At 44.9% G+C, this 27041-nt stretch overlaps 1 protein-coding gene and 1 long non-coding RNA gene across 4 annotated transcripts in view; one reads left to right on the forward strand and one right to left on the reverse strand.

The window, feature by feature from the left end:
• Positions 1 to 1558, reverse strand: part of foxp2 (forkhead box P2) — a 545939-nt gene extending 544381 nt beyond the window's left edge. Inside the window, exon 1 of one of the 3 annotated variants that reach the window (XM_072485280.1) lies at positions 1416 to 1558. The gene's annotated coding sequence lies outside the window, so the exon portion shown is untranslated. Of the gene's footprint in view, positions 491 to 596; positions 966 to 1415 lie in introns of those variants that run through there. The other 2 variants (XM_072485279.1, XM_072485281.1) reach the window with 2 other exon arrangements.
• Positions 1559 to 1666: 108 nt separating this feature from the next.
• Positions 1667 to 27041, forward strand: LOC140396546 (uncharacterized). The gene is made up of 3 exons (XR_011936568.1): positions 1667 to 1768; positions 2645 to 2688; positions 25502 to 27041. It is a non-coding gene; the product is annotated as an uncharacterized lncRNA (long non-coding RNA).

Here is a 27041-nt window from a genome sequence, read left to right on the forward strand (position 1 = left end):
GAAAATGACCTTCAAATCAGCTTTTTATCATGTACATTCATATCGGTCTTCTAAGATCATCTGAGCCATGACTCCTTTCATGTTTGTACAAGCTTAGCAAGAAGAGTTCTCCTTTAGCACAAAATAAACATCTGCTCCCATGTAGTGCTGCACACACACACACACAGAGGCACCTAAATGTGTGGTCAGCCTCCCCTTTCAAAAAAAAACTTGCTCCCTTGCCTTAAACAAGGACACCTACTAAATGCAGGATGACATGGCTATTAACGGACTATAAAAGCAGAAACGTCCTTATCCTCCAACAGATTTCACAGGTTTTTTTGTGAAAGAAGCTTCCCCCCCTCTCTCCTCCTTACTGTGGCAGGCTAAATCTACGTTAGATTATTAACAGACCTGCAGCAATCCCCGTGCCTCACAGCTAGTCAAGACAACTCTGAATCAACTGGAATGAGCCGAAATCTTTAAAAAAAGAGGAACTATTCCAACAGCCAAGTTCACCAATTAAAGCGAGTACAAAAAGCGACCCCAAACTTAACTCTCTCCCTCGCATCGTCCACCCCCTCACACCCACCACCCCCACTAAAAAAGTAACCTACCTTCTTGAAATGTTAGAGAAAACAACATCCCAGCCACAAAATCAGGAGGTTTTTTTAGAGGAGTGGGGGGTAAGGGGGAAAAATAGATGAGAAACTTAAGGAGGTTCTAAATGCCAGGCGTAGAAATCAGTGTGAAGAAGGGGGGGGGGGGGGGGGATAAAAACTAGCGAAGCTAGCCCACTGTCAAAGCCACCACCAGGCAACTATTTACAGCAGTGTTTACATTACTACTGTGAATACACCTCTGCCCGATCACGTCCCAGACTGATGGCATTTTGTGCGGGTAATTAAAACAAATCAAGCAGCTCTGTGATTGTTTTGGCGACCGAGGACAATCATACACAAAATCAGCATTTAATCACTGGGGTATGTCTTTGGAGTGCAACGTGAGGGGTGACAAAGGTTCAAGACTGAGCCAGCATGCTTACCATAATGTATCTAAAGTAAGTGCTCAATCCCTGTCAAAAAAAAAATACCAGCGTCAAACCTATCTGTCCTTTCCCCAAGCCTCCATATCAGTAATAAATGTGCTGCCGGCTTTCCTTATTAGGACAGGCTTACTATTATACACTTATGCTTGGGATAAAATTCCTGAGCTCTGCAATTCACAGCCAAAGCAAATGTTTCACGCACACACATACATGCAAATATAATGAGACGAAAGGCAGCATTTCACAGGTAAAATATGATTTTTTTTTAAAAAAGGAAAGAGAAAATAATCTTCAATCTGCACCAGAACCACTTCTCAGCCACAATTTATGTTAACAGATGTTAATCAACCCTCAATCTTTTCAATACTTGATACCATCAATTACCAACCTTAATTAGAATCACACACTGTTCCGGTTCCTCAGCCACCACCACCACCACATCAGGAGGATGATGTATTAAGATATAAACAGTAAAGTAAACAATACATAGTTTCAATGAAATGGAAAAATTTTCAGCTAATGGTGTTTGTCAATCCTTTGTCAATTTTTTTTCCTCCTGCCTGCCTGCCACAGATGTTTTTCTTAGCTGTTTCACAAAAACAGGAATCAACTAGCAGAGAAGAAAGACTTTCTCTCCCCGAGGAAAAGAGTACAAAGCCAAGTCTGTACACAGCAGATGCAAAGAAAGTCCATCTGCCACCAGCTCTCACAACACCACATGGAGTTCTAAGATTTAATACTGTGAGTAACCTAAGCAGTGTTTGGCTGTGGACACCATCGTTATGAAAAGGTGGGGGAACCCCTCAAACCCGAGCCACCAGGGGCTAAATGCAAAAAGAAAACTACTGCACCGAAGCTGGATAGTAAAAATTGAGTTTTCAGAATCAGTAAATCAAGTCATTAATTTGGCATCATTAAGTTTTGTGCAAGAACTGGCTAGTTCTCTCGGAGTTCCACCCCAGGCAGGCATGACAGCATTTTCAGTTTTATAGCCTCCAACTCTAGGGAAAGAGCACTTGAACTCGGCAGCTTCAAGCTGCGAACAGGCATGAGTGAACAGGCTTTTAATAGCACATTACCTACGGGTTTAAATGAAGCACCTTTTTAAGTGTTGCTGCACAGTAATTTTTTCGAAATGATCTTCAGCCAAAAACTTTTCTGCTACTGTTTTTTTTTAGTAGTAGCCCCAGATGAACAACATCTGCCTGCACTTTGCATTTTCATGGAACCCTAAAAAAAAGTTATCTAAAGGACTACTTAAAAATAACTGCCTCTAATAACCCATAAAGCATACATTTTGGGTAAGTAATTACAGCAATTTTGTGTTGCACCCACTGCCATCTAAGGATACATCAACCTCCCCCACCTCTGAAATAAACCTGTCTATTCACTCTAACCACCAGCTGAATATTTTGTATATTTTGATTTACCCAATTTTCGCCAGCTCTTTGTGAACTTGGTCTTGTTAATAGCAGCTGTCTGTTTCACAAACCAGTCTGAAATGATGGAAACAGATATAAACAAAAAATTGCTATCGTGGAAAAATAATAATATTTGAAGTGACAATCGATCATTTCCCCAAGATTTCTGAATGTCATTGTTCTTATTTTTTTATAGAATCGGGCAGCGTAATCCCATTGTGACTTTTGAATCGTGTTCACGTATGTTCTATCTTGTTCTCCTTACGTTTTTCTTTAGAATTTCCCCCTATCCCAATACTTGTAATTTATCATCACATACATGTTTGTGAAGATCTGTGAATAACGGATACAATGACACTGTATTCCATACCAAAGGGGAGAAAAATGATAGTCTCTATTATCATGTCAGTCAAACCAAATTTTCACACAAATCTGTTTACAATAGCTACGCTGGTAATGTGCTTCACTGCAACTCAGTGTTATCAACCTCTGAGGCTGTGTAATAATATAGTTAATTGCTTGTGTAAAATGAAAAAAATCTTCAACCATTTTCCTATTCAAAACTTTTGCTCCAACCTCACTCTTTATTACAAAAATATCATTCCAATTTAAATACACCATTTTCCTCTTCTTTTCTTCCAGAACTAGAATATTTGTACTTCTCTTCCTCCTACAGGCTTTTGACCTTCCGGGGTCAAAAAGGACAAACAATACCACTAGTGTCTGCTTTGCAAAAAAAAAAAGCTGGGGTTGCTGTCTGCAAGCAATGGTATCATTTCCATGACAACCCCCTAACTATTAATTTTCAATTAAAGCAGACACAAAGCGGACAGCCTCAGGCCGACATACGATGTCAAGAGCCTATCTCTGTATGCAACAGTTTCACACAGTTATCAGTGCCGCTACCACCAGGCTGCATCAGTGCAACATCAACTTTAGCACTTAACAAAACACACATTTGTGACAAGACAGCACAGAAGCTGTTATTTCAGTCGCCGTTCAATATTACGCACCAGATATTTTATGTTACATTTTTTTTGTGGAGCAATATATTGATAACTGCTAAAATTGTATGTTATTAAGTGCAAACGCAGAAGCTCAAAACTTTCTCACAAGAAAACTTTATGGCAACATGTAATATGATCCAACCATTACTAATAATGACCAAACATTCCTTTTTCTAAGAGCTCACTTTTACTGTCGATAAGCACAACCTAGAAAACGTAAGCATAATACATACGATGAAATACAATCTAGTTCTGTGCCACAGGTTCAGGTAGAACGAAGACCTACCTCTAACAGGAACAGCAATGTCGGTACCAATACACGGTCAAGTCCAGGTTAAGTTTGTTTGAAAAAAAGGTCCTTGCACAGTTTCAAGAATTTGACAATTTCAGATTTGCACATATGTGGATTTGCCACAATCGCAGCATGGAAAGTTCTTTATTTTTAATTCAGACCACACTGTGAAAAATTAACCACAAGCTTTAACAGGGGTTTTGAATATCAATGATACCAGAATTTTATTTTAGCCATTGAAATAAGTTACAGGTCCAAAGGTCTGGACTGACTCGCCTCCAGGAATTGCACTGAAAAACAGGGTTTTGTCACTTTTCTATCTCTCTTTTATCAAAGAAAAAACGAATAATGAAAAATGCAGGGAATTGACAGGAGAACATTCTGTTTCAGAATGCACTTACTATGCCACTGCAACTATTCCTATGCTGCAGCAACACTCTGCATTGAATCGATCTCCCAAACTTTAATAATAATAATCGCTTATTGTCACAAGTAGGCTTCAATGAAGTTACTGCAAAAAGCCCCTAGTCGCCACATACCGGCGCCTATTCGGGGAAGCCGGTACGGGAATTGAAACCGTGCTGCTGGCCTTGTTCTGCATCACAAACCAGCTGTTTAGTACACTGTGCTAAGATTCAACATCCTGGCAGATGAACGGCAGTGTAAATTATGTCTGTTCCGATTTGGGATTGAAAGGGTTAAGAAATTAAACAAATTAAAATTACTAAAAAGAAAATCATCAGTAGTTAATTCGTATTAATCCTACATGAAAGTAAACCAACTAAAATGTTTAGCAGTGCATGCGCAGCAGTGCTCAAGTGCACAAGGTGGCGGTCGCGGGTGGGCGGGTGGGGTGGGGGGGGAATAGTGGATGATGGTGGGGAGTGGGGTCAGACCATTATAGAGATCCAAGGAAATGGATGTGTGAAATTAACTAAAGATTTGAAGGGAGGTCAGCCAGTTCACCATTGAGGGAGTGGAATAGCCTGGGGCAAGGAAGGCCCAAGGTCTCCTTGTGGGTCCATGAGAAGCACTCCTGCTCCTCCTGCCCTACAAGGAACGTTTAACATTTTATTAAAAGACCACTTTAACTCGGCTTCCTGCGGTCTGCATCCTTGCTGTGATTTGCCTTGAAGCCTCTTTCTACACTGAAGGAAGTAAATAAACAAGTGGTTCGGAAGTAGATGGTGGTAAGACCAAAGCAGTACAACGTAATGCTGCCAACTTGCACTGTTCCAAAAGTACTAGAAACGTAATGAAACATGTGTGGGCCGGTGGTTAAAATTCCGTGCATGTTCTGAACACATTTCATTACACAGCCCTTCCACTTCCCTGGTGGGAAGTGTTCCCTGTGGTGATATGCATCACTGTAAATACACAAGGGGTTAATGTAAACATACACAAGGGGTTAATGTAAATACACTACAACTAAGTAAATACTAGAGGGAGCACCAGAGACGTCATGACATGCAGACATACAGCTAATGAACACATAGAATAGGACACAACCAATGGGCAGTCAAGACACCCAGAGGTGACACTACCACAAGGGGGTACTTATACAACCCATATATAAGGACAGGGCACACATGCTCTGTCTCTTTCCACAGGCGATACTTAGAGAGTAGGACAGGGGCAGATCAGAAGCATCACACCCACCACGTGGCTTAGAGCAAACTGGTTAGTTAGACTGAGTTACTATAGCAAGATTAGCAGGAGAATCAAACTCATAGAGAACTGTGCTAATGGTTCAATAAATCACATTGAACTTACTTCAAAGTCTGGAGTATCTTTTACTCAAAGCTGTATCGAGTTGCAGCCTGTGTTATCCCAGAGTAAATAACATAACATGGTACCAGTAGTGCCTGTTGAATCTATGTAGTTCAACTCAGCAAGATCCGTGACTACCAGCAACAGCACCCAGGCAAGATGATCGAGATTCCGGTTCCTCAGCAGATCAGGTACCACGGCAATCTCAGTGCTAACTGGCGTGCATTCAAGCAAAGATTTGAGATTTACATGGTAGCATCCGACCTAGATGGCATGGCCGATGCTGAGAAGATAGATCTTCTATTCACCATTGCGGGTGAAAGTGCAACAGAAATCTTCAACTCCTTCAGGTAATCCAAAGGGCAGGACAAGAGAGACTTCCAGACAGCGCTGAACAAGTTTGAAAACTACTGCGAGGTGAACACAACAGAAATTGGTAAAACTGGCACCTATACTCACCACGAGGCAAAGGTAGGCTTGCAACAGAAGCAATCGGCAATTTTGATTGGCAGCCACCTTGCGCAAGGAGCCGCACATGTGCAGTTCCCGAGAAGACAAGAACCGGCGAAACAGTGTTTTGCGCATGCGCAACATCATCACAAGCATCATGACGTCAGAGGCCCTGGACCACGCCCACTTAAAGGGGAAATGTCCGAAAATAGTGAAAAAAATATTTAAAGCCAGAAAACACAATTCTTTCACCTGGAACGACAGCACAATGCCTGAACTTTGACCAGTAGCTGAAAGTAACCTCCGCAGAACCCTGCAACAAGCAGTTTGCACCGCCCTAAGAGATGATTCAGTCCTTGAAGACACACAACTGAGACGATGATTTCATCATTGGACGTGGCGACTTCAGTACCAAATCTGAACTGGAACAAGATGTGTTGTACATTGAAGAATCTGACACAGTCATGGTGGGTCTGGCGAGTGTGGCCACTCTGTGGACATTATGGGCCTGAGGGCTGTGCTGAACTTCATACCAGCAAAGTGGTCCCAGTGGGATTTGCTGCTCTGAATTAAGTTATTCCCACTTTAGCCTTCTGGATCGAAAATGATGGGAACACATCACTCGTTTTATAAACCTTAGCCTGAAACCAAAAATGACTGTAAATGTACACAAGTAAGATTTGGAGACCAAGTGGTAATTGTTACTAGTTTGTTACAGTAAACGTCTTAAATGGTGAGATCTTGTAATGGGGTTCTTACTCTTACACCTAAGAACACCCTTAACTCAGGTAGTAACAGTGGTGGATAGCTGTTTGCCAGCTGACAACAGATATGCCGTTTAGTCATGTATCCAGACTGAAGTTTGGTATCAGTGCCTGAAACCTCCTTTGCTGGAGTCATTATGGGCTCATTGCTTCCATTGATGGCATTTGACCATAAGATATAGGAGCAGAATGAGGCCACTCGGCCCATCGGGTCTGCTCCACCATTCAATCATGGCTGATATTTTTTCTCATCCCCATTCTCTTGCCTTTTCCCCATAACCCCTGATCCCTTATTAATCATGAACCTATCTATCTCTGTCTTAAAGACACTCAGTGATTTGGGCCCCACAGCCTTCTGCGGCAAAGAGTTCCACAGATTCACCATCCTCTGGCTGAAGAAATTCCTCCTCATCTCAGTTTTAAAGGATCGTCCCTTTAGGCTCAGATTGAGTCCTCTGGTTCTAGTTTTTCCTACAAGTGGAAACATCCTCTCCATGTCCACTCAATCCAGGCCTCGCAGTATGCTGTAAGTTTCAATAAGACCCCCCCTCATCCTTCTAAACTCCAACGGGTACAGACCCAGAGTCCTCAACCGTTCCTCATACGGCAAGGTCTTCATTCCAGGGATCATTCTTGCAATCACTTGTGCAACAAGAACAATAATTTGCATTTATATAGGGACCTAACGTTGAAAAAACGACTAAAGTGCTTCACAAAAGCATAATTTAGAACTGGCACTGAGCCAAAGAAGGAGATATGCGTAGAGGTGATGAGAAATTTTAAATTCATATTAATTGGGTATTTAATCATATTTAGGTGATGGGCATTAACTGGGGATCCACAGTGCACGTATATTTATATATACATCCAAATTTTCTCCAAGACTGAAGAACTCCAAACCTTAGCCAAAATGACGCTGAAGGCTCGGATTCAGAAGTCTCACCCCTGAACCCGGCACCCACAATTTTTGCCGTGGATGGAAAGAGGCAGAGACATTTTTCACCAATCCCTGACTGTCAACATGTCAAGTCAAATCCCCTGCTCTTAATAAAAAAATAACGTCCTGCAGTTGAAAAAAAATAATTGTTTGTAATTTCAATTGATGTTTATTGACATAAAGCTGAGGACTATCATTATGGGATTAGTACTGCTTTACAGTCTCCACAATCTACCGTTATCACAATGGGGGGGCTTGTAGGTTTATAGTTTGATTGACAGCTCAACGTGGTCATAAATGGGTTAGTTATCTTTGATGTGCGATTATGAACACAAATGTTTTTATAAAGGATTAGTTACCTAACATGCTAAATATGTGAACAGGTTTTTTTCCATTAGAATGTTTTTTTTTAATATAGTAAAGTCTGCAATAATTTATTTCATCTCAGCATGATTCTTACCAATGGTAGATACTGGATGTGTTGGTATGGGGGGGGGGGGTAGTGTAAGGGCAAAGGGTGGTTGCCTTTGGGACATGTGTTGGCATGATTTGGCACAAAGTTGGCATGGCACCAGAAAAGGCTATGGGGATGAGCATAGGTTGGCATGGAGGGTATGAGGTGCCATGGAGGGGGCATGTGGAGTGTGTAGGGGAGTGAGGGGTAAGGGTTGGAGGGCATTTTTTGCCTTCACTCTTTTCATTATAATTGGGACCAAGCCCTAGAGCATCGAGGCAGGACTTCTAACCCACCTGCGTCTGCTCTAGACAGCCCCGGTGGATGGATCTGTACTGTCTCTGGGTTAGAACCTGCCAACATGGAATGAAAATCCGTCCTTTCGAAGCAGACTGAAACTGCTCATTGGATTGGAGATGTAGGATGTGTGATGTGCACCTCTGCAATGAAAGCTTGTAAGTGTATAAAGACCAGACACTAGTTATATTCTTCACTATGTGTTTATTTCAATTATAACATTCAAAGAGGAAAATGGAGCTTAGAGATGGAAGGCCTCAGAGTGGGAATTCTAAAGCATGGTCATCAATGATGGAACAAAGTCGAAGGCAATACGCAAGAGGATAGTGTCAGAGAAATGGACAGTTTGGGGGTGCGTGGATTATTTGTCGGAATGGGAGAATTCCAGAGATAGAGATGTGGCCATAAAGGGTTTGAGTGCACGGCATGAAAACTTCAAATTTGAAGTGTTGGGTAACCAGGAGAAAATGTACGTTAACAAGGATTGAGGTGATGGGTGACAGGATATAGGCAACAGAGCTTTGGACAAACTGAAGTTATGCCATGGCACAGAACTGTTATCGGCACATCTTCTACTCCAGTACAGTTACCACTGAGGTGACTCTCACAATGCATATTGATATCCCTCTGCACAGACATCCCAGGAACCCCAAATCCCTCTCCCATGATCGTCTTTAACCACTGAAGCCAAACACAACTGCCAAATGCGTGAATGGTAAATGATGGGCAAGGTGGTAAAAGGGAACAAACATGTGCAACTCATGCACCCAAAATTGTTCAGAGCAACTTTGTGTTTGCTATATTACGATTGCACTCAATCATCGAAAGTAAACCTGGTCCCAAGTGCTTTGTACAGTTGTTGTACATCAGAGTTTTGTTCCCAAATTCAGACGTTAATTGAGCTGCTAGTTAAATGTCAAAACAACATTTCATTTAAATGAATTGAATGCAATATATTTAATACCATCACCATTTAAAATCTCACCGTTCAAAAACATGCATCCACTCCTGTTCAGGAACCAATCAGTGAATGGACATGAGAGGATAAATGCACTTTGAGTGAATAAATGCGAGAATTCTGCCCTAATAATCAGATTTGCTCCATAATACACATTGAAATTTGACAAATCATAGAGCAGGATAATGAGAAAGAGGGATATTGTGAGAATCTGGTAGCAGTTGTTTTATAACCTCCTGATCGTGATGTCATGGGGGAATGTATAAATACGGAGAAACATAGAAAAACAATATAGTTATAATTGCTTTCTGTCATTCATGGTACCGGGAGCAACACCCATCCCTAAACTGTCCTCGAGAAGTTGATGGAGAGCCACGTTCTTCAACCCCCTGCGGTCCATGTGGTGTCGGTTCTCCGTATTGATCCAGCGACGATGAAGAAACGGCAATATATTTCCAAGTCAGGATGGCGTGAGGCTTCCAGGGGAATTGGTGCTGGTTGTGTTCAGTGTCTGCTGCCCTTGTCCGTCTACCTGGTACAGATCACAGTTTTGGACTGGACTGGTGAAGAAGCTTTGCAGAGCGACTTCTTTTTTTTAATACATTTTAGGGTACCCAATTCACTTTTTCCAATTAAGGGGCAATCTAGCTTGGCCAATTCTCCTACCCTGCACATCTTTTGGACTGGGTCGGGGGGGGGGGGGAAATCCACACAAACACTGGCAGAATTGCAGAGCTACTTCTGGGTGTGAAGCACTGAAGCTTCCCTGTGCGGGTGGAGGAGGGGATGAATGCTTAAGGTATTGAACGGGGTGCCAATCAATAGGGCTGTTTTTACTTGGATGATATTATGATTCTTGAGTGCACAACTGTTCCATTGCACTCCTGATTTTTGCCTTGTGGAGTCAGGAAGAAGTTACACGCCATAGAATCTTCTGACCTGCTTTTGTACTCACAATATTTATATCACTGGTTCAGTTACATTTCTGGGCTTTGGTCCCCAGGATGTGATGATACAACATTTAATAATGGTAATTTCCTTGGAAGGGAAAGGAAGGTAGTTAGACTGTCTCTTGTTAGAGATGGTCATTGTTCGTCATTTCTCCATAGAATCCCTACCTTCCAGAAGGAGGACATTTGGCCCATCGAGTCTGCACCACCCCTCTGAAAGAGCTCTCTTTCTAGGCCCCCTCCCCGCCCTATCCCCATAACCCCGCCTAACCTGCATATATTTGGGTACAAAAGGGCAATTTAACATGACCAATCCACCTAACCTACACATGTTTGACCTGTGGAAGGAAATCGGAGCATCAGGAGGAAACCCACGCAGACACGGAAAGAACACAGTCACTCGAGGCTGGAATTGAACCTGGGTCCCTGGCGCTGTGAGGCAGCAGTGCAAGCCAATGTGCCACCGTGTTGCCCCACTTGTATCGCACAAATGTTGCTTGTCACTTATTAGTCAGAGTTGTAAATGGAATTAACATAACGCATATCCTCTTCTAGCCTGATGATCTGTGGCCCAAGCAATCGAAGCTGGTTAGGCCTGAAAAATACCTAATTAGCTCCTGCAGTGATGAGGCTGAGGTTGACCTGAGTGGTGTTCAACAACCCTAACCAAGTTCCTTTGTGCTGGGTGAGACTCCAACAAGAGCTCTCACCCTGATTCCCACTGACTTCAATTTTAGTTGGGCACCTTGAGGCCACATTAGGCTGAATGCTACCTCGATGCCGAAGGTACCTCACACCACCTCTGAAACTCTGCTCTTTTGTCCACATTTTAAACCAACGCTATAATAAGGTCTGGAGTACGGTGATCCTGGCAGAATTCAAACTGGGAGGTTTTAATTTTCACAGACCGGGAGAAACCAAAGAACTCAAGTGATGTGCCATCAATTAATCACGAGACGAGTAGTGAACAAAACTGAGGCTTTAGTAAGCGAAACAGAAATCCTCCTGGCCTCTGATCCTGAACTGAGGCAGGGCCGGAGGTCAGCCACCTTTATACCAAGCCCGAGGGGAGGCGGAGCCAACAGGCAGTGGTTCACCATAATACATGTAGTACAGTAACAGTGTACCACAATACATATAATATACTAACAGTGATTTACCACATCAAGTAATAAAAGCAATTCATAGATTATCATAGAATTTACAGTGCAGAAGGAGGCCATTCGGCCCATCAAGTCTGCACCGGCTCTTGGAAAGAGCACCCTACCCAAGGTCAACACCTCCAGCCTATCCCCATAACCCAGTAACCCAACCCAACACTAAGGGCAATTTTGGACACTAAGGGCAATTTATCATGGCCAATCCACCTACCCTGCACATCTTTGGACTGTGGGAGGAAACCGGAGCACCCGGAGGAAACACACGCAGACACGGGGAGAACGTGCAGACTCCGCTCAGACAGTGACCCAAGCCGGAATCGAACCTGGGACCCTGGAGCTGTGAAGCAATTGTGCTATCCACGATTCTACCGTGCTGCCCATTTCCAGAATGCAACTGGGAGAATTTTCTGGAACAATATTTGCGGATCGGACAAGGGAAACAGCCATTCTAAATTCTGTAATGGGTCATGAATTGGAATTAGTTAACAGGCTGGCAGCAAGGGTACAATTTAGGAACAGTGGCAGTAATGTGAATGTATTTATTATGAGGTTAGAGCGGCGGAGGGGGTCACAAACCAGGGTTTTAAATTTAAATTTCTAGTAAGGAAACCACAAACGGATAATAAACAAATTCACTGCGGTAAAGGAGGCTGGGCTGTTGCTGGGCAAACTAACAGTGTGAAGTGTTTATAAAATATTTGGTTTGATATTAAAAAAAACATGCAGAGCACACCCCCTGAAGGCGAAGGCTCCATTTATGTTGTTAAGCAACCACAATCAACAAACAAGATAAGCAACTGTATCAAGTTTCAAGACTCACAAGTGTAAGGTAAAGTGGATATCCAGCCTTGGAGGCAGATACAGCTCAGATCCATCAGAATGGTGGCATGTCTTAAAGGATTACAGTTTGGGGGCAGGTTGTATAAACATGAGTTTAGAAGGCTGTGGGATGATCTAATTGAGGTACTTAAATGATAAAAGCTTTGATAGGGTAAGTACAGGGAACCTGTTTCTCTTGTCGGGGAATTGCAGAAGGATGGGGCATAATCTGAAAATTAGAGCTAGGACAGTTAGGAGTGAGGCAGGAACAACCCTAAAGGGTACCAGAGGTCTGACACTCTCCGGCCCAAAGGTCAGTGTCTGCTGATGGAACTGATTTCTTTTCCAAAACAAAGCTGGATAGTCGTTTTGTAGGTAAGTGAGTCAAGGGACACAGTGAGAAAGGTGGATAAATTGTAGTTAAGGTACAGGTCAGCCATGCTGCAGTAGAATGGCAGAACAGATTGAGGCTGAATAGTCGATGTTTATGTTCATATAATATATATTGTAAGGCTCCTTCTTGTTTATTCCTTGTCTATTACCTTTTTCTCCTTTAAAAAAAAAAAATTCCGGTTACATTTTTGATTCAGGGATGTTTAATGGACTTGTGGCTTTAAGGCAAGCAGCCTGCAAGAAGCCTGTGCCGTTAATTCAAACAACAGGATCCAGAAGGTTGTGCTGTTTTCGACTGGTGATTGGAAATTGTCTGGCCTCAGTGGTGACTTGGTTTGATTGATGTGCCTGGTGGCCAGTGAATTGGCCGAAATGCCTGGTAGCAGGTGGTGATTGGATATTGTTCCACTGAAATGTTTCTCAGGGCCAAGGAGTTCTATCTTGGTTTCACTTTTGTTTTGGCAGCTTAGAGGGAAGACCCATTTCTTTCCACTCCGTGTTTCTCCAGAAAGACTGTGTTTCTCACCTGGTAGAAAGCCTGGATGATTCGGTGTACAGGAGAACCATTACAGGCTGTGCAGGAAAGGTTCAGACACTGATAACTCTCTCCAGAAATATCCAGCTAATGCTCACCAAAAGGCCAGTGTGTGAACCAACTCTCTGTGCAGAAAAGGCTGGGTGTAAACTGACCAAATCATTCTTCAGAAAAGGCAGAGGCCTGGAAGCAAAGTTTGATGTGAAGCAAGAGGTCTCTCCAGGAGAAGCTGTGAGTACTATGGCGAAGCTGCAAGGAAGATCATTGCTGGCTGTAAACCAGAGACTTTAACCCACACGCTTACTGTGAAGAAAACATCCTGCGAACCCCCATTTGAAGCAAAGACTCTTATTGTTTGACCTTCACCCTTATTATTTTACCCCTTTCCCCTGCTTCTCTGTGTTTGTTTGCCTTGTGTGTGTGGGTAGAGGGTGGGACAGTTAAGAGGGGGTAGTAGGTTAGCTGGTTGTCACTCAGTTGCATTTAACGCATATTTCATCATTATTTTTGTTCTAAATAAACGGTAATTGTGTTTCAATTTACAAACCTGGTGACTGTAATTATTGGGCAGCCAAGGGCCAAAGATTTCGGGAATTGGCATGAGAATTATTAGTTAATTCACTTGTGTTGTGCCTCCGGGGCATGTGGGGCTGGAATTGATCATATACTTACCCAGGGTGGCGTTAAAAAAAACAAATAAAACATATCACATTGCATACAGTTATGAATGAAGAAACTTTTATAAAATAATTTAGCAACATGGATCTAAAGCCTGGATAAAGCCAAGGTACAGTTTTCTGATCAGGTACCAAAGATATTTGGCTTCAGATTGGTACACCAAGGCCATTGTTAGCTCACTCATGCTTGGGATAATCTTCCCCTGCCGCTGTAACGAAGCAGGGCTGTGTTTTACATGCAATTGTGCACTGCCCGCCTCATTAGTTATGCATGAACACGTCTGTATCAAGTTTTGTGATGGAGCGGGCAGGATGTCTGGCAAACATGTCCTCGACAAGGCGGTGGGCTGCTGCCTCATTAAACCCCTGCAGTTTATGTGCTGTGCTATTTCACAGGTTAGCCAGCCACCAAGAAGGCACAGTAGACAACTGCAGGTGCCACTGCTCCCCTTCACCTTTTGTCCTATCCTTCTGCCAGGGGCTGGTTTAGCACAGTGGGCTAAACAGCTGACTTGTAATGCAGAACAATGCCAGCTGCGTGGGTTCAATTCCCGAACCGGCCTCCCCGAACAGGCGCCGGAATGTGGCGACTAGGGGCTTTTCACAGTAACTTCATTGAAGCCTACTTGTGACAATAAGCGATTATTATGACATGCGGACATTCAAAATAAAGGCAGAAGTAGGTCATTCGGCCCCTCATGCCTGCTCCAACATTCAATAAGATCATGGTTGATCTGTTTGCGTTGAGTTCCATGTTCCTCATACACCCCCAATAACCTTTGGTTCCCTTGCCCAGTGAGAATCTATCTACCCCTGCCTTAAAAATATTGCGACCCCTTCTGAGGCAGAGTTCCAAAGTAACACAACCATCTGAGAGAAAAAGATTATCCTCATCACTGTCATTTCAGGGGCGACCCCTAATTTTTAAACAGTGCCCCCTAGTTCTTGACTCACCTAAAAGAGGAAACATCCTTCCAACACCCATCTTTTCAATAACTTTCAGGAGCTTTTATACTTCAATCACTCCTCATTTTTCTAAACTCCAGTGGGACAGGCCCAGCCTTTCCACCCTGTCTTCATAAGACAACCTGCTCATTCCACATGTCAATCTAGTAAACCTCCTCTCAACTGTCTCCAATGTATTTACATCTTTTCTTAAACTAGGAGACAAAATCTGCACACACTAATTGAGATCTAGTCTTACCAATGCCCTGTATAACTGAAGCATTTTCATTTCCTCTCTTGATTCCAGCTGGTAGGGCTCACAAGGTTGAAGCGTACCGCTCTAGGAGCCTTGGTGACTTGCAGTGCATCTTGCTCACTCTGCTGCCATTGTGTACTGGTGGTGGAGGGTCTGAATGTTGAGAATGCTGTATGGAGTGTCAATCAAGTGGCCTGCTTTGGCTTGGATGGTAAACCAACGTCTGGAAACTGCAATCATCCAGACAACTGGAGACTATTCCTCTCACTTCTCACTTGCGCCAAGCGTTTGGTGGTCAGGTTTTGAATTAGCAGCCTGCGACCGGCTCTTTCATTGTACGTTCTCACAATCCATCCATCTGTCTTTATGCAGGAGGGGATGATCCACAACAGGAGGAAGAGAGAGGAAATGGGAGGGGGTATCCTACAGAGGATGCCAGCCAACATAATAACAGACAACAGGGCATAATTGTCAGCAGGCTGCCTCTGCCTCTGCTGTGGATGTTGGGGGAGCACCTGTACACGGTTGTAGAATAAGGAGAATTAAGAAGGATTCAATGAGAGCACTGATTGCTTGAGTGGTCAATGACTGTAAACAGTTTTTGCACACCCAAATATACGTCATGTTGCACAGTTTGGAAGTCTCCAGGATTAATTCTTGCAGCTAGTGGTTTTAATGGTCCGAGCATTCCATCCTGTCCAGGAGTGGGCCAAGGACGAGTCTTCATTCCGATAATACAGAACTGTGCCCTTGTCACACGAGTCCTCATCAGGTAGGTCCTTTCCCCCGGGAGTATGGAGGTTTGCCGTCGAGACTTGTCCCTTGTAGGCATCCCTTCCATCCCTTCCTCTCCTCCTTCCCTAACTCTGCAAGGACCGAATGGCTAATGGCTCAGTATGAATTTGCGGACAACACAAAGGTTGGTGGAATTGTGGATAGCGATGAGGACTGTCGGAGGATACAGCAGGATTTAGAACGTTTGGAGACTTGGGCAGAGAGATGGCAGATGGAGTTTAATCCAGACAAATGTGAGGTCATGCATTTTGGAAGGTCTAATGCAGGTAGGGAATATACAGTGAATGGTAGAACCCTCAAGAGTATTGACAGTCAGAGAGATCTAGGTGTACAGGTCCACAGGTCACTGAAAGGGGCAACATAGGTGGAGAAGGTAGTCAAGAAGGCATATGGCATGCTTGCCTTCATTGGCCGGGGCATTGAGTATAAGAATTGGCAAGTCATGTCGCAGCTGTATAGAACCTTAGTTAGGCCACACTTGGAGTATAGTGTTCAATTCTGGTCGCCACACTACCAGAAGGAAGTGGAGCCTTTAGAGCGGGTGCAGAAGAGATTTACCAGGATGTTGCCTGGTATGGAGGGCATTAGCTATGAGGAGCGGTTGAATAAACTGAGGGGCGACCTGATAGAGGTCTACAAAACTATGAGGGGCATAGACAGAGTGGATAGTCAGAGGCTTTTCCCCAGGGTAGAGGGGTCAATTACTAGGGGGCATACGTTTAAGGTGCGAGGGGCAAGGTTTAGAGGAGATGTATGAGGCAAGTTTTTATACAGAGGATAGTGGGTGCCTGGAACTCGCTGCCGGAGGAGGTGGTGGAAGTAGGGACGATAGTGACATTTAAGGGGCATTTTGACAAACACATGAATAGAATGGGAATAGAGGGATACGGACCGCGGAAGGGTAGAAGATTTTAGTTTGGAGAGGCAGCATGGTCGGCGCAGGCCTGGAGGGCCGAAGGGCCTGTTCCTGTGCTGTACTTTTCTTTGTTCTTTGTTTATTCTTTGAATAGCAGCTCTGCACCTTAGCAAATGAAAAAGATATCATGCATTCTCCACATATTTATTTGGGTTTCCATTTAGTTTGTCAATTGTGCTGCCCTTGAACACCACCAGTCTGAGCAGACCCCTCCACCCCCCCACCCCCCCTCCCCACCACCCCGCCCTCGCAATGTTTTGCAGTCGGATATTGAGGTGTTGCCTTGGTCTGGAGGGGGCTGTGTCTCAGGATAGCATGTGTTTCATTTCAAACCATCTCCACTACCTTTTACCCTCCCTTCTGTCATCCACCAACATCCCCCCCATCGTTGTTGACACCCCACTCTCCCCTCGGTTACCCTTGAGTTTCAGTCGGCATCATCCTGGATCAAATCATTGTTAATCTGAACATGCCTCCCCATTGAACAACGCCAGTCAGTTTCCAGATTCTCTGTCTGATTGCTGCCCCTGTATCTGGTCTTTCTAGGAAGCACTTCAGAAGAAAGAGACAGACTCTTGAAAAACAAACAGCAGTTAGAAAGAACAGCTGTTCAAAAGGGGAAGCACTTCAGAGTTAATGGATCCCTGAGAGCTCAAATGAACAATATTCCCTTTGAAACTGCCTGGACCTGTCAATCAAGAAGCTTTTAAAAGACAATGATCTATGAAATTGAATGCAAACAATGCAGTTCAAAACTTTTAGGTTTCAATCCATACCCAAGGCTTGAAAATTTTAAAGGGCAATGAAACTGATTGATAAAAACACTTCAAAGGTTTCCACCAAATTAAAGGGAAGACTTTTATTTTCATCTCACAAATCTTTGATCTTGACAAGCTGAAAGACAACTTAAAGATTTAAAAGACTGCAGATGGGAAGACCAGCAAACAAACCCCATCCTAGGAAATATCCCTAACCTGAGCCCCTTTAGCCCAGCTCAAGACCCCCTTAATTGCCACCTCCCCTGAAGGACTCTCCTCAGAACCCTAGAGGCAAGTGTCAGATGGGTACTCACCCCCTTGCTGCCCAGGTTGACTCTTCGAAGGTGTGGGGCCTGAAGGAGGGACTGGGGGCAAGGGGGCTGAATGGAAGACTGAGGGGGGCCCTTTCCAGCAATTGGGAGGGGAAGGGTGGTCTTGCCAGCAATTGGTGGGGGACTGCGACAGCATTCTGAGATCGGGGTGCCCTTGAATGAAAGGCTAACTAATCAGGGAGGTTAGGCCCTACCCCTCTCACATCCAGCGGAAACTGCAATCCTGATTGAAAGATTTTCCTCCTGCCATTGACACGTCAGCTTTGGTCTTCACACCAGCGGGAAACGGTCTCCACTGGCGGGACCACTTAGCTGGAAAGCATGAGAATTGCCCCCTTCGTGTTTTCTGCATGCCCCAGTGGTGCAGCCAGCTTTGACTCCCAAGTTAAGGGCACGCCACGAACATCCTGGTTACAGAATTGCTTGAATTCCCACTGGCAGGGCAGAAGGTTTGACAGGTGTGCACGATTCTGGTCCTCTGAGCTTTTAAGAAGCATGCAAACTGGGTTCTTGTCGAGCTTCAGTGGGAGACCCGACCCGCCATGAACGTCACGAGGGGGCAATCCTGACCCCACCATTTCTGACGTTGAGTTACCTATTTTTCCTCCCCTCCACATTTACCGCTCCCGCCCGCCAACAATCCAGCTGATGGTGGAGTGGAGAGGTTTTGCCCCAATAAGTGAAAAGGGGGCAAAGACATCACAGCCCACTCACTGCACAAGGAGTCTGTTGCTGTTTTAAGGAATTGGTTCTCTTGTTATGAGACTGCACTGCCTTGGTGTCTGTCCCATCCATGAAAGACAGGACATGCCATTAACCTATTTAAGTCAGGCTCCCGCAGTGTAATTGGTTGCCTGATTTAAATGTAAAAGTTGTCATCTGGGTTTACCCAGGGCTTGATCAGGAAACAAGGCAGGGAAAAGAAAACCTGTTGACTCAATAAGTTAAGTGACTTGTGGGACAAAAGGCTCCTCCTGGGCCCTAAATGAAGCTCTTTGTCTCTCCTTTGCAGCATCTGTCTCTGCAATCCTAGCATTTTGCAACTCTCTCCACCCCACCACCAAAAACCGCCCCGATCTCTAGCTCTCTCTCTCTTCACAATTGCCAGGAGTTGTCTAAAAGGTCAATGCAATTGGGAAACTGATGAAAATACTATAATGATACCCTACCATTTCAGAATTATCTCTTTATCTGCAGATTTGCTTGGTTGTCCTTCACTCCCACACTCGGCTACGCCATCCCTGCCAATATCAGGGTCGAAGTCTCTGATCCTGTTAATTTGGCATTTCAAAAAGTGTACATGCTAATATTCCAGGTCCTAACATACCTTGGGTTCCAGATGGCAAGTGATCATAGAAACAACAATTGCCCACAGAAAGTGTGAAATTTAAAAATAGAATTTTAGCATGTAACAATAATAATCTTTATCAGTGAGTAGGCTTACATTAACACTGCAATGAGGTTACTGTGAAAATCCCCTAGTCGCCACACTCCGACCCCTGTTCGGGTACACTGAGGGAGAATTCAGAATGCCCAATTCACCTAACAAACACGTCTTTTTGGGACTTGCGGGAAGAAACCGGAGCACCCAGAGAAAACCCACACAGACACGGGGAGAACGTGCGGACTCCGCACAGACAGTGACCCAAGCCAGGAATCAAACCCGGTGTTTTGGGCAGAGGCAGACACGGGAACTGGCAGGGGAAGTGGTCCCAAAAGTAAGTTCTAGGCAGGGAAAAGGCAGAGATCAGAAAGAGGTCCCAGAAGTCAAGTAAAAAGAAAGAAGCAGAATAATAGGCTCTGAATTGCAAGGAGCAGACCTGAAGATCTGAAAGTGTGCTTGGGAGGTGAAGCTTGAGTATACGCAGAGATCCAGAGGAGAGGAGTCTCACAAGGTGAGATTGAAACCCTGGAGTGGATCTTTGTTGAAGCCCTTCGAGTGGGACTTATATTTGGAGAATAGCAAGGCAGGTACTTTGATTACGGAGATTGGAAACCCTCATGAGAAAGACAGAGAGCGGGATTTTCCAACCTTTCTTGTTGGCGAGATCTTCTGCCCCCCCCCCTCACCACCACCATCCCCACTCCATCACAGGTCCCCAGCGAAAAACGAGAAACCTCATTGACAGTGTCAGGACCGGAGGATACTGCCATTGGCCAATGTTGAGCATCTTCTGTAACAACAAAACATTCAGTTGGGGGTGGGGGGGTTGAAATTCCCTCCAGAATTTCAGAGTAACAGGGTAGCTCACAGTATGACAAGTGCATGGATGAGTTGTTGAAGAAATCCATCGAATCTGCTTTGGTCGCATCTGTAATTTACTTAGAAGTGTGGTATGTCTGACCAAGTTGGTTCACTGCACTGCCTACATATCCTGAATATTAGAGTATAAGACAGATATGGTAAATTATTTCATCTTTTGAAATTTGTGCATGTCTGTAAAGCCACAGCTGGGCTGAAGGAATAGTGAATATTTGAATTATTTTCTTGCATTATATTGAGATATTTCCAACCTTTTTGTTTGGTATAACATAGTTCATTTTTCTTGTTTCATATATATTTTACTCTGTGTTAAATGTTCATTAGCAGGGGAGGCAGTGGGGTAGTGGTATTATCACTGGACAATAATCCAGAGACCCAGGGTAATGTTCTGTGGACCTGGGTTCGAATCCCGCTATGGCAGATGGTGAAATTTGAATCTGGAATTAAAAGCCTAAAAGGTGACCATTGTCGATTGTCTTAAAAACCCATCTGGTTCACTAATGTCCTTTAGGGAAGGAAATCTGTCGTCTTTCCCTGGTCTGGCCTACATGTGATCATGAGCAAAGTGGTTGACTCTTAAATGCCCTCAGGGATGGACAATAAATGCTGACCCAGCCAGCAACATCCACGAATAAAAAAACTGCTGTGAATTTGTTCAGTACTTTTCCTCCATGTTTTTTCTAAAGAAAAGCTAGTATCTAACAAGCCAGGTTTCATTCTGGAATCTGAATTGTCTAGTACTAACATCAGCTGTAATCATAACTGTGGGAGCCAATATAGATCAGCGAACACAGGGGTGCTAGGAGAATGGGACTTGGTATGAGTTAAGGCAGCAGAGTTTTGGATGACCTTAACGTTTACAGAGGGTAGAATATGGCAACCAGCCAGGTATGTATTTGACTAATCAAGTCTAGAATAACAAAGATGTGCATGAGGTTTCAGCAGCAAATAACCATTTTGCATACTGCAGTTATGCTTCCACCCATGCATGTATATTCTCTAACGCGGTCACTGCGCAGCAGCCAGGAGTAAGAATTCCACCTAACCTTTCCCCCTCTCTACCTTCGGAGTCAGATATATCACTGTGACTACTGCACTGACTCAAATCAGTAAACACAGACCAAGAATTGAACCGTGGACCTCCTGATCTCCATATCATGGTCAATGCCATTACCAACTCGATCACGGCAATGCTGTGGTCTGGTTGCTCTGTATTGAACAATCCTCACTGATAATTAAAAAGTGTCTCCATTACACCAGTCCAACGATAGGGGAAAGTCAATGAAAAGCCACAGCTTCCTGGTGTAGCCAGTTAAAATGGCTAACTCCCGATTTAGAATGGCTAACTCCCGATTTAAAATGGCGAACGGCAAAGGCTGATGGGAACGTCAGCCAACAGGACACAAGCGAGCAGCTGCAGGTTGAGTGTGTATTTACCTCTGGAAAGGCCAGACAAGATCGATACCAGCAACCATCAGCAGAACAAAACACCAGCCATCTGCATATTAATGAGCAATCCCCGGGAACAATGAGCAACATTTAGACACATGAAGCCAAACCAGACTCTTTGGCGCCAGCAGAAGCCTACACAAAGGGAGGTGAACGACCACCTCAAGATCGCCCATCGATCAGGGAACCGCTCCAGCATTGGAGAAAATCGAACCAAGTGATTGGGACAACGTCCAATCACTTGGAACCAGGTACAGGGTCCGCCCCGAAAGGCGGGAAGCCCCTGGGGACTATAAGAATTAAGCCCCAAGTTCAAATCATTTTTCTTGACCGGGTCACTCAGCAACGCGAACCAACCCTTGACAGTGACCGGTCCAGTCACCGCTGATATCCAGTAAGTCTTACTTCAACGCTTGCTACGAGATAGGCGCTCCTAGCTACCAATCTGTACCAACTTCGAATTCCGCAGGCTCAGAACCCGAACGAAAGGCCATTTGTTCCCCTGACCTGGTGGGCCAGTTCCAAGTTAAGTATTGGCCTGTTAGCTGCAGAAGTAGCTTAGACGTAGAATTTGTACATGAGTAGTGATTACTGTGTATAATAAATGTGCTTTGATTTAAATCTTACTAAGCGGTGTATTGGATTATTGATCAGTACTGGACTTGAACCACGTGGCGGTATCATAAAGGTACCTGGCGACTCAAGAGCAAAGGTGATAAAACAGAGCAATTAAACTAAGGCAAAAGTTAGCAACATTATTTGGCGACATCCTGACGGGACCTGATCTAGATGTGGAAAACCACTCCGGGAGAACCCAAGAATTTGAATTAGAGATCCAATTGGAAACAGAAAACCATAAGTGCTCAAGCAGTTCTGATCAATACTCATAATTCGGAAGTGTATGTATGCATGCGTAACTAACAGGGCAATAAGGTAAAACTGATAGATTTTTGTTGCGTCACAACTGTCGGAAGTTTGTGTATTTCAGAAAGTAGTGAAAGCCATACCCGTACTTACAGCACCGCCTTAGCTCCCCTGTTCCAAATTTAAAAGAAGCATTTGGATAGGAAAGATGGCAATGCAGGCAATGCAACGCCTAATGAACCTCGAACAATTTGCGGTCGCAGCGACCAGCAGCAGTAGAGTGAGACAATGTCCCATTTGGGAGGAAGAGATCAGGAAATATCTCAAAGGGAAAGGATGGCCCCTATGGAATTAATTCTGTGACAATGAGGAATCAGGTCCCGGGAGTATAGGACATACTTGGTGGGAGAACCTGAGCGAGATCCACAAAAGGAGCTTAGGGAAAGCTCGCAAGCCGATGGCAATCGTGTCCTGCTTGACACAATTACGAGGCACAGAGGAGGTCGTTAGGACGCTCTGGAAAGAGGTTTAGGGCATACATCGGATGAGTAAGGTCGATGTAAGCGAGGTAGAAAAGGAGAATTTAGACTTGAGAAGGAAATTGGCAGCAAAAGATGGAGAGGTGGATGACGCAAAAAGGGCTCACCAGTCTTGTCTGGCGGACTTAAGCAGCTTCCAGTCTTAATACGAAAAGGCCTATCAGGACATGCAACGTGCAGTCCTGGTACGAGAAGAAACAGAAAAACAGGTAGAGGCATTACAGAACAGTGTAGTGACCTCAAGGCAGCATTAAGAGCACTCCATGCTGCCACCACACAGCAAAGACAAAGCACATTAGACCACGGAAAGCGCCAGAAGCAGATTGCAGAGCTGCAATCACTGCTTTCTGTTCAAAAAGGTTTTCAGGAAACCTTTGGAGAAAGATTAGATCAGGAAGACGGCCCTGTTGGGAAGAATTGAACGAAACAGCGCAGAGATATGTTCAGGGAACATGTGCGCAGGGAAAGCCACAAAAGAGAAAAGCGCCCCAACCCCCCACACAGCAGATAGTTCAGGCTCCAATTAACCCAGTAACCACCCACCGCACAGCCACATCGGACGATGCGGAATTTCTATACTCCACCCCCTTAACAGTGACTCAATTACGGGACGCGTGCGATAAGATCACACCGTTCCTCCCCACCTCAGACCCCCACCATTTCTTTGCCACAGTCAAGCATCAGGCGACCATGTACGGCCTGGATGAGCGAGAGCATGTAAAGCTCACCGTTTTGAGTTTAGACCCTTCAGTAGCAGCAGCCCTTCCCGACCCACAGAATGTAGGAGGAGGTACCCTTGCAGAAATACATACCGCGATCCTGGATGCGATCAGGTATAACCGGGGTGACCCGAGATGGCCTCAACAAATGTAGGCAAAAGAAATCTGAGCACCCCACAGCGTTTGCTGGACGCCTGTGGATCCACTTTGCAGCAGTCTTTGGAGACTTAGACCGTGCCCATTTGTCCCCAGACAACATGGCCAAATGGACCCGCACCCTTATCTCCCATGCCACAGAAACAGGACAAACAGCTTGTGCGAATTATGACCCCTCAGAGGAAGCCCACAATGAGAAATGGGTTTTAAAAAGATTGTCCCGTGCCTAGGAGCAGTCTGTGCAAAACAAACCCGCAGTTAGGAAACCCGAGGAACAGCAGGAAGAGCAGGCAGATATGCATCCAGTTAAAACGCACCAGAACCCCGCATGGGTAAACGAAGGAAGGAACAGCCCCCCACAGAAACCACCGGAATGTTACAATTGCGGACAATTAGGACATTACGCACGAGAATGTCAAGCCCCCCTGAAACAGCAACGGAATCAACCCACAAATGCCCCCCAAACCAGCAAAGACACCAACAGCCCCGACCCCCCACCCAGGGAACCATACCCAAGGGAACAATGCACCAGAGAGCCTGCTCCACCTTTTGTGCCCCAGGGGTCATGTTACAACTGTGGGCAGCCAGGACACTTCGCCCGAGATTGCAGGAGACCCCCACCAGCTAGACTAGCCCCCAGATATGAAGGAGAACACCACCCACAGCAGCTCCAAGGTCCCAGCTGCCCCATGCAAATTGTGAGCGCTTACCCACCACTTCTCATGGCAGCGTTACCTCAGCAAGGCCACTTCATTTTTGTTTCACTCCTCCTTCCTTTCTTCTTCGGTCACGCTGCACTCCCTCCATATGCTAGTTACACCCCAGCCCAAATGTGATTTACGATGTCCCGTCTTCTGATGGAACCTGCAGAATGTTTTATGTTGTTTGTACGTTTGTTAAATGTTGTATGACCGACAGGAGAATTTTTTTCTCACTGCCCCACGCCTATTCGGCCGAAACCTCTGAGGACTTGCCTTCAGAGACTGACCATTGCCAGACACTAGTTCAGCAGAAACCTCTGAGGACTTGTCTGCAGAGACTGGTTAAGGAACCAGACGCCCGTTCGTAACTGCCCTTCTGGTTAGGAGGTAGAACCATTACAGCAGCCCCACCACGATGATTACATTTTGTGCCCGTTCTTGTCGGTTGCTCAGGCAGTGGAGAAATGGCTTGGGACCCGCCCTGCCTGAGAACCCCTCCTCTGGTCAACTACGCTCGGGTAGGAGAGACACGGCATTGGTAGCCGTCCTACCCGGGGACTCCATCCAACTCTTACCCGTCACGGCCCATATGCACCTCATTTTGGCACTTTTCGTTCAAAAAGTTTTGTTTTGTTTTAGGTAACCTTTAGGTTGCCGACCACATGCTATTTTCATCCTGAACCATTTGGATGGTAAATTGCACAGCCTGCGAGACGGCTCGCACTGGTTCACTATTGGGAAGTGTGTCTTGTCCTAAAATTTGATTTTTGAAAAAAAAATGAGTGAGTCACACATAGTGACCAATTTTTAAGGGAGTAATTGGCACTACAGGACTGACAGACTATCGTACGAGATATTAAACAAAGATAGTTACAGACACTATCCTTGTTTCCACAGAAGTCCAGAAGCTCCAGGACCGGAGAAGTGAAGAAAGAAAGGAAAGAGAAGAGCCATGAGGACTTCCTCCACATGGATCAGCATCATGTTTATGGAAATTTGGTTGCGCGTGAACGCGAACCCCATGACTTCAAGCCCCCCAGCCGTTAATGTTTCACTTCCCCGCAGTACCCAGAGCCCAGTCACCAGCGACACCACATCATCTTGGTGTGCCAGGTTTATAACCTGGTACTCTCTGTCCTATGTAATAGAAACATTACTGGTATTAGCGATACTCTGCTGCATATTGCAGGCTAGGCGAATACGGAAATGGCAAAGGAGAGCCTACCGGGCTCGAACCCCGGTATATAGGATCAGATCCCCTATGTTCGGATATCACCAGACCCCCGACCCCCGCGATCTATAATAAAGAGCATTCACTTGCGTTTATTGTAAATAAAGAAATGTAAAGAACTGTTCATGAGTAAATTGTACGATCCTGAGCTTGACTGCCAAGCCAGGAAGACTGATGTATAAAATGCTATGATTTTGTTTGTATGGTTGAGGAAGTTAGGATGATGAAATGTTTAAGTGAGTGTAGTGTATTAAGAATAGTTAGAGGTTCCCAGTTTATTGTTTTGTAATGCATGTCCCTGTTTGACATAGCGCCCTTAGATTTGTTAGTTAAAAACTTTTGCATAGCTATGGTTAGTGCAGAGGCCATGAAGGAAGTGTCCCCCCAGGTCAGGGAATGGAAAGCAACATAGTTATGTGATCCTTCACGCTTCGCGTTACGATCACAAGGAGAGTATGTAGCCAGTTAAAATGGCTAACTCCCGATTTAAATTGGCTAACTTCCGATTTAAAATGGTGAATGGCAAAGGCTGATGGGAAAGTCAGCCAACAGGACACAAACGAGCAGCTGCAGGTTGAGTGTGTATTTACCTCTGGAAAGGCCAGACAAGATCGATACCAGCAACCATCAGCAGAACAAAACACCAGCCATCTGCATATTAATGAGCAATCCCCGGGAACAATGAGCAACATTTAGACACATAAAGCAAAACCAGACTCTTTGGCGCCAGCAGAAGCCGACACAATGGGAGGTGAACGACCACCTCAGGATCGCCCATCGATCAGGGAACCGCTCCAGCATTGGAGAAAATCGAACCAAGTGATTGGGCCAACGTCCAATCACTTGGGACCAGGTACAGGGTCCGCCCCGAAAGGCGGGAAGCCCCTGGGGACTATAAGAATTAAGCAGCCCCAAGTTCAAATTGTTCTTCTTGACCAGGTCACTCAGCAACGCGAACTAACCCTTGACAGTGACCGGTTCAGCCGCCATCGATATCCAGTAAGTCTTCAACGCTTGCTACGAGATAGGCGCTCCTAGCTACCAATCTGTACCAACTTCGAATCCCGCAGGCTCAGAACCCGAACGAAAAGCCATTTGTTTCCCTGACCTGGTGGGCCATTTCCAAGTTAAGTATTGGCCTGTTAGCTGTAGAAGTAGCTTAGACGTAGAATTTGTGCATGAGTAGTGATTACTGTGTATAATAAA

Source organism: Scyliorhinus torazame, chromosome 19 (assembly GCF_047496885.1).
Source record: "Scyliorhinus torazame isolate Kashiwa2021f chromosome 19, sScyTor2.1, whole genome shotgun sequence".
NCBI lineage: Eukaryota > Metazoa > Chordata > Chondrichthyes > Carcharhiniformes > Scyliorhinidae > Scyliorhinus > Scyliorhinus torazame.